Raw genomic sequence first — 12,753 nt, 5'->3', positions numbered from 1 at the left:
TTGTGCTTACTTCTCACGTCGACTTTCCCCAGCTGAAAAGAATTATGACATTGGTAACCGGGAGCTGTTGGCAGTGAAGTTGGCACTTGAGGAGTGGAGACAATGGCTGGAGGGTGCCAAACACCCATTCCTTATATGGACAGACCACAGGAACCTCACCTACATCCGTGAGGCCAAGAGATTGAACTCACGTCAGGCTCGTTGGGCCCTCTTCTTTAATCGCTTTGACTTTACCCTGTCATACCGTCCAGGTTCTAAGAACTCAAAGCCTGACGCCCTCTCAAGGCAGTTTGATCCACCAGAAGTGGAGGGAAAACCCGAACCAATACTACCCAGCTCCAGAGTGGTGGCATCAATCCAGTGGGGAATCGAAACAGCAGTGAAGAGAGCCCAACAGCAACACCCTGACCCAGGTAACGGCCCTCCGGGTCGCCTTTTTGTGCCTAACTCTATGCGTTCTGATGTGTTACAGTGGGGCCATGGTTCCCTTTCTTCGGGCCATCCTGGGAGCATGAGAACCTTGAAACTCATCCAGAGAAGGTTTTGGTGGCCCAACATGCAACGAGACGTTCGGGCTTTTGTTGCTGCCTGTGCTGTGTGTGCCCAGAACAAGGAACCCAGAACCCACCCTCACGGTCTACTGCACTCACTACCCATCCCTACACGCCCCTGGTCCCACATATCATTGGACTTTGTAACGGGTCTACCAAGATCCCAAGGTAACACTGTAATTCTGGTGGTGGTAGACCGATTTTCTAAAGCTTGTCATCTTATACCTTTACCCAAGATTCCCACAGCAGGTCAGACCGCGGACTTGTTGATGCAACATGTCTTCAGAATTCATGGCTTTCCCCAAGATATGGTGTCTGACCGGGGGTCACAGTTCACCTCCCAGTTCTGGAAGTCTTTTGGATGCCTAATTGGGGCTTCCATTAGCCTGTCCTCTGGATTTCACCCCCAATCAAATGGACAGACGGAGAGAGTCAACCAGGAGATTGAAAAGACTCTCAGATGCCTGGTCTCTAACAATCAGACTGCTTGGAGCTCTCAGTTGATCTGGGCTGAATTTGCACACAACACCTTACACCACTCTTCTTTAGGTATGTCCCCTTTTGAATGCCAGTTTGGTTTTCCTCCCCCTCTGTTCCCTGAACAGGATCCCGAGGTCCGTGTACCAGCTGCTGCTCAACTTGTCCAGAGGTGTCGCCGGGCGTGGCGGAGAGCACGATCAGCCCTATTAAGAGCCACTCAACAACAGCAGAGACATGCAAACAGGCACCGTAGAATTGGACCATCACTTAGACCAGGGCAGAGAGTGTGACTGTCAACTAGGGATCTTCCTCTGCACGTTGAGTCACGGAAACTAGCACCTCGCTTCATCGGGCCCTTCAAAGTCCTCAAGAGGATTAATCCAGTGTCCTACCGACTACTTCTACCAAGGTCCATGCGCATTCATCCCACCTTTCACATCTCCCGTTTAAAACCTGTTTTCTATTCTCCTTTATCCCCAGCCAGGAAACCCCCTCCAGTTCCTTGCATCGTTGGCGGTCAGCCAGCCTACACCGTGCGCAGACTGCTGGACTCTCGCCAGGTCCGTGGGAGAACCCAGTATCTTGTGGATTGGGAGGGTTATGGCCCAGAGGAGCGGTCTTGGGTGCCAGCTCGAGATATTCTAGACCCAGATCTCATCAGGGAGTTCCAACGCCGTGGACAACAACACGGCTAGTGGAACGTCAGGAGCCGTTCCTGGAGGAGGGGCTCCTGTAAGGCTCCAGCTTGTCATGACTCTCCCAACCTCTAGTTGGTGCTGACTTGTAATGACCCTCCCAACCACTAGCTGGCACTGACACCTAATGCCGTGTAATGACTCTCCCAACCACTTGGTGGCCCCAGCTTCAATAGAACACATTGTACTGCTACTCATTAGGACTTGATTTTTCCCACCTGTGGGTCATTATCTTGTTTGTGTTTGCCTATTTAAGCATGCCTTTTTCTTTCAGTTGTGTTCAGTCTTGAGCCTACTATTCCTGTGTTATCCTTGCCATGAAAGCTAAGTCTATTGAGTTTTTGATTTGCCTTTACTCATCTTTTGTTTTTTATATTTTTCTGTGGAAGCACGGCTTCCCTTTTGTTGTACTATTGTACTTGGACTCCTAAGTAAACCACTTTTTGTTCAGTCATCTAAGCCTACATGTTATTCTTCTGCCCTTGGGTCCATCTGTTATTTGTCATCTACCATAGCTCAGTGGTAAAGAGGCAGTTCAGTTGACTAGAAGACCAGAGTTCGATTCTAGCCTCAGTCACCCATCACAATCGTGTATTTATTGTCTTGAAAAGTGTTTATCTGGATGTAAAAGTCATGGTTAGCGAGCTCTAGAAGACATGCAGTTAGTTCCTGTTTTCTTTTCTTCTATAGATGAAGTTTAGATGAGTTTTTGTTTCTTTAGTGCCCTCCGGCTGCAGTATGAATTGGAAACACCATTCATGGAATAGCCTCTTCTTCTTTTAGATGCATTTGTGGACTAAAAATGCGCAGAGAGAACTTCACGGATGAATTGAAAACACCAGCGCTCATAGTAATTACAGTGAATATTAAATAAAAATAACTCCTCTGTATAGAAAATTGGCATAAACATATGAGAATCCAATATTTCTCCAAATGTGCATGCTTTTAAACTAAAAGCCTATATTCAGACTCTTTGCATCACAGAAATACATTATATTTTAAAGTATAATATAAAACCATTACTTTATATTGTAATAATATTTGTCTGTATGTTTCATATATCATGATGAGCTTGAGACATCACAGAAGGTTTTTTTCACAGCCTACCTGACTGAAATGCCTCATTAATATGCAAGTCATTTCAGCTCATTACTATCCAATTCTTTTGTCTTCTCAGGTGAGAATGGCCCATTTTCAGTGGTGATTCACGCCTCCTCGCATACTGTGTTTCTTGGCAAAAAGTGTCTTACAAAAACTAAATCAATGTATTGTTTTATATGAAGGAATAGGCAGCATAATTTTTACATAATTTTGAAGCAAAAACTCTAGTCTACAACCTCCAATACCCTAAAGTATTGTAAACACAGATTTACTATACTTTTTTGGCCTTATTTCAGTGACTTAAGTTTTTTGTTTTTTCAATAACCACGCATAAAACACAAACATGTACATACATGTTCCTCACATATTATTGTAGCCTAGTTTGTGCTGAATACAGTGTAATGACACTGTATGTTAATATGTTTATGAACAACTGAAAAAAGCACAAATGTCAGGGCATGTCAAAACTTCTCCAGGCCCCAAATCAGCCTCAGACTCCAGAGGGTTAATGATTAGGGGTCGTACTCCCTCTACCCTTAAAGTCTATATCGTAGCTATAGTGGCCTCCAACGCTCCCGTAGAAGGGCAGTTGATAGGGAGAAACAACATTGTTATTCATTTTCTAAAAGGGTCTAGGAGATTGAACCCTCCCCACCCCCGCATGGTTCCTACCTGGGACCTGTCTTTGGTTTTCAGAGGCCCTTAGGGCCCTCCCTTTGAACCACTCCAGACTCCAGACGTCCTCTAGCACTAAAAACCGCCTTATTGCTAGCCTTAGCTTCGGTAAAGCGAGTGGGTGATTTGCTTGTGTCCAGTCAGGGCCCCGAGGACCTACTTCGATCGTTCCGCCTATTTTCGTCAGTCAGAACAACTCTTTGTCTGTTTCGGTGGCCGCACGAAAGGTCTTCTGGTCACAAAACCCAGGTTATCCAGATGGATAGTCGAAGCTATAGCGCTTACTTTCTCCTCCTTGGGCTTGCAGTGCCCTTTAGATGTTAGAGCGCACTCCACGAGTGCCTCTTCTTTGGCATGGTCCACTGGCGTGTCCATCACGGAAATCTGTGAGGCGTCCACGTTTGTCAGGTTTTATAACCTAGACGTCCCTGCCTTGCAAACGCAGGTTCTCTCTGCATAACCTCAGCAATGTGACCAGCTTATGAGCACTCGTCTATGGCCCTGACCAAATCCGGGTGCTAACATTTTTTTTCTATTTCCTATATGTGCTCTAGGCCCCAGTGGGCTCCTAGAATGTATAGGAATGGGAGGGCGACTACAGTGTCCCCAAGTCCCTGATCTTCCGGGATAATTATGCTTTGTGCAACAACGCTCACGTGTGATTCATTAAACTTTCATATGTGGCCAGTTTGTTTGCATGAATAAACAGGTGTTGATAAATGTGGTGGCTGAAAACTGTCGTCATTTAAATATCACGCCCCAAATTTTATTTTTTATCTATAGTTTACGACACAGAGAAACGTAACCCCGCCATGAAGGGGAAGTAATTACATGAAAAATAAATGTATCTCACTCTAAAAACACTCCTCAACCTCCTAATTTAAACAATAAAATTAATTTAAATAATAATTATATATATAAACTTGGTTATTTTAGTACCTCACTCCACAGAAAATCCTTTAAATTTATTCATAACAGAACAAGAATGAAAAATAAGTAGCTATACAGTGGCAAGAAAAAATATGTGAACCACTTGCAGAATTTGTGAAAATGTGAATAATTTTAATAAAATAAGAGAGATCATACAAAATGCATGTTATTTTTTTTTATTTAGTACTGTCCTAAGTAAGATATTTTACATAAAAGATGTTTACATTTAGTTCACAAGACAAAACAATAGCTGGATTTATTAAAATAGCCTTTGGTATGTGAACCAATGGTTCTCAATACTGTGTGTGGTTACCTGGATGATCCACGACTGTTTTTTAGGGCCCGAGCACCGATGGTGTGAGGACCCTATTGGAATTGCTCAGCCAATTATTCTTCTTCTCCAAAATGAATTGCATTTTTGAGGGCCTAAACGTTCTCAAAAACTCATGAAACTTTGCACACGCGTCAGAAGTGGTGAAAATTTACATCTGATATGGGTTTCAGAATTAGGTGTGACAAAATGGCTCGACAGCGCCACCTACAAAATTTCAATTAAGTGCCCTTCGTGCTACATTTCACGTACAGTTATGAAATTCGGTAGACAGATGTTACAGCCCAATACCTACAAAAAAGCCCTTGGGTGCAAAGTTTGTAAACCCAACAGGAAGTGAGATATTTTGAATTTTCTCTACAAAACTTTGGCAGTTTTTGCCATTTCCACATGTTGTACTTTAACGAACTCCTCCTAGAGCTTAAATCAGATCAACATCATATTTGGTCAGTCTAATCTAAAGGCCTTTGAGATGTTAAATTGCGAAGATCTAGAGTTTTCGCTGAAAGGCGTGTCCATGGTGGCCTGGCAAAGTTCGATGTTTCGCCATGAAACAGGAAGTTGTTGTAACTCGGGCATACAATGTCTGATCTGCCCCAAACTTCACATGTTTTATTAGAGTCCTGACCTGAAGACATCTATATGACAATATTCAGTTACAGTCATAGCGCCACCTGGGGGCAACAGCAAATGACATGTTTTACACTGGGATTAACTCCTCATAGAGATTAAACCAGATCAACATCATAATATGGCCAGTCTAATCTTAAGGCCTTTGAGATGTTAAATTGCAAAGATCTTGAGTTTTCGTTGAAGGGCGTGTCCATGGCAGACCGACAAAGTCTGATGTTTCGCCATGAAAGATGAAGCTGTTGTAGCTGAGGCATACTATGTCTGATCTGCTCCAAACTTCACATGTGTGATAAGAGTCCTGGCCTAAAGACATCTATATGACAATATTCAGTTAGCCATAGCGCCACCTGCTGGCAACAGGAAATGGCATGCTTTACACTGTAATTCACTACCAAATTCACATTTCATTATGCCACGAAGTACCAAACATGCTAGAAACACGTTAAATCATGCAACACTTGGCTGAGTGTTAATTTATGCGATTAACGGCACTAAAGAAACAGGAAGTTGTTGTAACTCAGGCATACAATGTCCAATCTGCTCCAAACTTCACATGTTCGATAAAAGTCCTGGCCTGAAGACATCAAAATAGCAATATTCAGTAAGTGTGGCATTTCGAAATGACTTTGGCATAATTCTCCTGTATTCACTTGCTTACATGCATGTCGCCCACTGATCACTGTTCCTAAGGCCAACAGGTGGCGGTGAACCCGGGTGCGAGGGCACTTTCATCGCTGCTTGCAGCTTTAATTTGTTTTGTGATGGTAGTTCATGAGTCCCTTGTTTGTTCTAAGCACTTAAACTGAGCTCTGTTCTTCAGAAAAATCCTCCAGGCCCTGCAGATTCTTCAGTTTTCAAGCATTTTTGCATATTTGAACCCTTTCCAGCAGTGACTGAATGATTTTGAGATCTGTCTTTTCACACTGAGGACAATTGAGTCCCTCAGTTATCCTCATTGTGAAAAGAAGGATCTCAAAATCAAGAAATGCTTGAAAACTAAAATTTCTGTAAGACCTGGAGGATTTTTCTGAAGAACAGAGCTCAGTTTAACTGCTCAGAACAAACAAGGGACTCATGAACAACCATCACAAAACAAAAAACAGTTGTGTATCATCTAGGTAACCACACACAGTATTAAAGGGTCATGAAACCCCCCTGTTTTAGCCTGGTCATTCACACCTCTGAGCTGGAAAATCTCTGTAAAAATGGGCGTGTAAAGCTCTGAAAAAGTGGGAGTGTAGAGGGGGGGAAGAGGGGAGAGAACAACCAATGAAGCACAGACATAGAACACACTCATTATACAGAATAATGAATATTAATATATGAGCAAGGAGAAAATGACAACAAACGTCTAGGTTACTAGTGTAACCCCCGTTCCCAGAAGGAGGGAACGGAGACGTTACGTCGATACTGACGTAATGGGGTCTCGCTAGGGAGCCCAATCACCTCCAAGGATACAAAACAAGCCAATGGGAATTGGCCTGTGAGATTTACATGGCGGGCCCCTCCCCCGGCAGGTTGTGCTTTCCTAGTGACTTGCCATCAAGCACATCGTGATGCGCTGCGATGGCGGCCACATAGACCTTCAGGGTGGAAGGGGACAGCCTCCGTTCCAAACCCTCTTGAAGGAAGGAAAGCACAACACCGACCGGGCATTTCCGGGGGTCCTCCTGGCGGGAGTAACACCACTCAACGAACAGACTCCACTTCATGGCATAGGCGCGCCTCGTAGAGGGGGCTCTGGCCGAAGTGATGGTGTCGACTACCGCGGACGGTAGGCCACTCAAGTCTGCCGCGTCCCGTCCATGAACCACACATGGAGGTTCCACAGATCGGGCCGCGGGTGCCATATGGTGCCCTGCCCCTGAGAGAGGAGGTCCTTCCTCTGGGGGATGCGCCAGGGATGGGCTGTCGCGAGGAGCATGAGTTCCGGGAACCAGGTCCGGTTGGGCCAGTATGGCGCAACTAGCAAGACCTGCTCCTCGTCCTCCCTGACCTTGCACAGTGTCTGTGCAAGGAGGCTCACTGGGGGAAACGCATATTTGCGTAGGCCCCGGGGCCAGCTGTGTGCCAGTGCATCCGTGCCGAGGGTCCCCTCGGTCAGCGAATAAAACAACTGGCATTGGGCGGATTCCCGAGAAGCGAACAGGTCCACCTGTGCTTCCCCGAACCGGCTCCATATCAGCTGGACCACCTGGGGGTGGAGTCTCCATTCCCCCGGGAGCGTGAGCTGTCGTGAGAGTGCGTCGGCCGCACGATTGAGCTCGCCCCCGGGATGTAGGAGGCGCGCAGCGACCTGAGTCGGCGCTGACTCCACAGGAGGAGATGGCGGGCGAGTTGCGACATGCGACGGGAGCGTAGACCACCCTGGTTGATGTACGCTACCGGCGATGTGTTGTCCGTCCGGACCAGTACATGCTTGCCCTGCAGCAGCGGTCGAAACCGGCGCAGCGCAAGGAGTACTGCCAGCAACTCGAGGCAGTTGATATGCCAATGGCGATGGGGTCCCGTCCAGTCTAATCTTAAGGCCTTTGAGATGTTAAATTGCAAAGATCTTGAGTTTTCGTTGAAGGGCGTGTCCATGGCAGACCGACAAAGTCTGATGTTTCGCCATGAAAGATGAAGCTGTTGTAGCTGAGGCATACTATGTCTGATCTGCTCCAAACTTCACATGTGTGATAAGAGTCCTGGCCTAAAGACATCTATATGACAATATTCAGTTAGCCATAGCGCCACCTGCTGGCAACAGGAAATGGCATGCTTTACACTGTAATTCACTACCAAATTCACATTTCATTATGCCACGAAGTACCAAACATGCTAGAAACACGTTAAATCATGCAACACTTGGCTGAGTGTTAATTTATGCGATTAACGGCACTAAAGAAACAGGAAGTTGTTGTAACTCAGGCATACAATGTCCAATCTGCTCCAAACTTCACATGTTCGATAAAAGTCCTGGCCTGAAGACATCAAAATAGCAATATTCAGTAAGTGTGGCATTTCGAAATGACTTTGGCATAATTCTCCTGTATTCACTTGCTTACATGCATGTCGCCCGCTGATCACTGTTCCTAAGGCCAACAGGTGGCGGTGAACCCGGGTGCGAGGGCACTTTCATCGCTGCTTGCAGCTTTAATTTGTTTTGTGATGGTAGTTCATGAGTCCCTTGTTTGTTCTAAGCACTTAAACTGAGCTCTGTTCTTCAGAAAAATCCTCCAGGCCCTGCAGATTCTTCAGTTTTCAAGCATTTTTGCATATTTGAACCCTTTCCAGCAGTGACTGAATGATTTTGAGATCTGTCTTTTCACACTGAGGACAATTGAGTCCCTCAGTTATCCTCATTGTGAAAAGAAGGATCTCAAAATCAAGAAATGCTTGAAAACTAAAATTTCTGTAAGACCTGGAGGATTTTTCTGAAGAACAGAGCTCAGTTTAACTGCTCAGAACAAACAAGGGACTCATGAACAACCATCACAAAACAAAAAACAGTTGTGTATCATCTAGGTAACCACACACAGTATTAAAGGGTCATGAAACCCCCCTGTTTTAGCCTGGTCATTCACACCTCTGAGCTGGAAAAACTCTGTAAAAATGGGCGTGTAAAGCTCTGAAAAAGTGGGAGTGTAGAGGGGGGAAGAGGGGAGAGAACAACCAATGAAGCACAGACATAGAACACACTCATTATACAGAATAATGAATATTAATATATGAGCAAGGAGAAAATGACAACAAACGTCTAGGTTACTAGTGTAACCCCCGTTCCCAGAAGGAGGGAACGGAGACGTTACGTCGATACTGACGTAATGGGGTCTCGCTAGGGAGCCCAATCACCTCCAAGGATACAAAACAAGCCAATGGGAATTGGCCTGTGAGATTTACATGGCGGGCCCCTCCCCCGGCAGGTTGTGCTTTCCTAGTGACTTGCCATCAAGCACATCGTGATGCGCTGCGATGGCGGCCACATAGACCTTCAGGGTGGAAGGGGACAGCCTCCGTTCCAAACCCTCTTGAAGGAAGGAAAGCACAACACCGACCGGGCATTTCCGGGGGTCCTCCCGGCGGGAGTAACACCACTCAACGAACAGACTCCACTTCATGGCATAGGCGCGTCTCGTAGAGGGGGCTCTGGCCGAAGTGATGGTGTCGACTACCGCGGACGGTAGGCCACTCAAGTCTGCCGCGTCCCGTCCAGGAACCACACATGGAGGTTCCACAGATCGGGCCGCGGGTGCCATATGGTGCCCTGCCCCTGAGAGAGGAGGTCCTTCCTCTGGGGGATGCGCCAGGGATGGGCTGTCGCGAGGAGCATGAGTTCCGGGAACCAGGTCCGGTTGGGCCAGTATGGCGCAACTAGCAAGACCTGCTCCTCGTCCTCCCTGACCTTGCACAGTGTCTGTGCAAGGAGGCTCACTGGGGGAAACGCATATTTGCGTAGGCCCCGGGGCCAGCTGTGTGCCAGTGCATCCATGCCGAGGGTCCCCTCGGTCAGCGAATAAAACAACTGGCATTGGGCGGATTCCCGAGAAGCGAACAGGTCCACCTGTGCTTCCCCGAACCGGCTCCATATCAGCTGGACCACCTGGGGGTGGAGTCTCCATTCCCCCGGGAGCGTGAGCTGTCGTGAGAGTGCGTCGGCCGCACGATTGAGCTCGCCCCCGGGATGTAGGAGGCGCGCAGCGACCTGAGTCGGCGCTGACTCCACAGGAGGAGATGGCGGGCGAGTTGCGACATGCGACGGGAGCGTAGACCACCCTGGTTGATGTACGCTACCGGCGATGTGTTGTCCGTCCGGACCAGTACATGCTTGCCCTGCAGCAGCGGTCGAAACCGGAGCAGCGCAAGGAGTACTGCCAGCAACTCGAGGCAGTTGATATGCCAATGGCGATGGGGTCCCGTCCAGGATCCCGACGCCGACTGGCCACTGCATATGGCACCCCAGCCGGTGGTGGAGGCATCTGTCGTAACAACAACATGCCTGGACACTTGTACTAGGGGCACCCCGGCCCGTGGAAAAGCAAGGTCCGACCACGGGCTGAATGTGCGGCGTCAACTCGGTGTGATGACCACACGGAGTGAGCCACGGTGCCAAGCCCACCTCGGGACTCGGTCGTGAAGCCAGTGCTGAAGCGGTCTCATATGAAGCAATCCGAGCGGCGTGACCGCGGCTGCGGATGCAAAATGCCCCAGGAGCCTCTGAAATTGTATCAGTGGGACCGCTGTTTTCCACGAGAACGAGTTCAGGCAGTTCAGCACCGACTGTGCACGCTCGTTGGTGAGACGTGCTGTCATATTGACCGAGTCCAGCTCCACACCGAGAAAAGAGATGCTCTGCATGGGGCAGAGCTTCCTCTTTTCCCAGTTGACCCGAAGCCCCAACTGGCTGAGGTGCCTGAGCACCAGGTCCCTGTGTTCGCACAACTGCTCTCGCGACTGGGCCAAAATGAGCCAGTCATCGAGGTAGTTGAGGATGCGAATGCCCACTTCCCTGAGCGGGGCAAGGGCCCCCTCTGCAAGACGCAAGGAGACAGGGACAGCCCGAAGGGTAGGACCCTGTACTGATATGCCGCCCCTCGAACGCAAACCGTAGGAACGGTCTGTGTCGAGGAAGGATCGAGACATGAAAGTACGCGTCCTTCAGGTCGATGGCTGCAAACCAATCCTGGGCGCGAACGCACGTGAGAATGCGTTTCACCGTGAGCATCTTGAACGGGAGCTTGTGAAGGGCCCGATTCAAGACACGCAGATCCAGGATCGGTCGTAACCCCCCGCCTTTCTTGGGTATTATGAAGTAAGGGCTGTAAAACCCAGACTTCGACAGGCTCTATTGCGTCCTTCGCCAAAAGAACCGCAATCTCCGCCCGCAGGACAGAGGCGTTGGGACCTGTCACCGAGGTGAACATATTGCTGCTGAACCTGGGGGGACACCTGGCGAACTGAATCGCGTAGCCGAGTCTGATTGTCCGAATGAGCCAACGGGACGGGTTGGGAAGGCGTAGCCATGCCCCCAAGCTCCGTACGAGTGGAACCATCCGGACAACAGAAGTACCCATGGGGGGGCAGCATGAAACACATATTGAAACACCAATAAGGCTATAGTTGCATTCATTATAAAGCAGAAATGAATTTATTTAAAGCAAAACTGAACTGGGCTGACATAGCAGCCTACCTCTTTCATTCGGGAAGAATCCAAACGTTTCCATATTCGCGATGTAACATTTATTGCTTGCTGAACTACAGTTCGTTATGTAAACTAAGGCTTTCTATTTCACTCTTGTTTCAATATCCACGTAAAACATCATCCTTCACATGCGCAAAAATGTGTTTGGTTGGGTGTTGTGTGCTCCGAGTGGTACAGATAGCCTACTCCTAGATGTACTCGGACCATTAAACTGAGCAGTGTTAACTTTGTCTGCATTTTAGTCAGTCGTGTAATGTAACGAAGTAATAATACTTCGTTACAGTACTTAAGTATTTTTTGTGATAATCTGTACTTTAATTGAGTTTTTATATTTCTGTCAACTTTTACTTTTACTCCACTACATTTCCTAAATAATTTATATACTTTTACTCCGATACATTTTCCCAAAGCATTTTTGTACACTACAGTACATGTTTTCATATCACTATAAAGTAATTAGTTTGTTGACTAGATGCTGCATTAGTGGAGAACAGTATGTTTGTCGTCGAGGCTGACATTAGTAGTAACCTCAAGCGGTTAAAAGAATGTGACAAAAAAAAAAAAAACACCAACTGTTTAAAGTCAAGATTGTTACCATTCATTTGCATTAGTTTATAACTATTTGTTCGCTGTTATGCATTCATTATCCGGCGAAGTTGCATATTTAAACTGTATTCTCATACAGCGACAGAAGCTTAACAAATCAGAAATGTAGCCTATTCAATTTCAGTTTTTATCGGCACTGTAACAAATATTTTGATTAGATAATCATCAATTTTTCTAAAATAGAGCCAAATAATGTGTGAAAGTACACATATAATAGACCCATGCTATGCCTTTGTGTGTAAAGATGGTAATTTTTAAGCATGACTGTTTGGATTTATATGAAATAGTAACATTTTACAATAAGAGTACATTTGTAACATTAAATAAGGTTAAAAGTATTGTTCATTTTTAATTTCATCATTTACATTTTAAAGTTGTCTCTTGCATTAGTTATTAATGCACTATAAATTAACATGAACAAATCATCAATGTATAATTAATATATTAGTATTTTTTATGTATAAAATGACAATAAACCTTTAGCCAATTTAAAGAAACAAAATGTAAGAGAGTTAAAACTGAACACAATCTTCCTGCTCAAACTGTGTATACAACAATTTTTAATATTTT

At 46.4% G+C, this 12,753-nt stretch overlaps 1 protein-coding gene across 1 annotated transcript in view; it reads left to right on the top strand.

The window, feature by feature from the left end:
• Positions 1 to 12,753, top strand: part of plcd3b (phospholipase C, delta 3b) — a 118,914-nt gene that overhangs the window by 30,225 nt on the left and 75,936 nt on the right. The window lies entirely within an intron of this gene.

Source organism: Chanodichthys erythropterus, chromosome 19 (assembly GCF_024489055.1).
Source record: "Chanodichthys erythropterus isolate Z2021 chromosome 19, ASM2448905v1, whole genome shotgun sequence".
NCBI classification, from domain to species: domain Eukaryota; kingdom Metazoa; phylum Chordata; class Actinopteri; order Cypriniformes; family Xenocyprididae; genus Chanodichthys; species Chanodichthys erythropterus.
The sequence above is the reverse complement of the archived record's forward strand: the minus strand, read 5'-3'. Positions and strand labels throughout refer to the sequence as shown.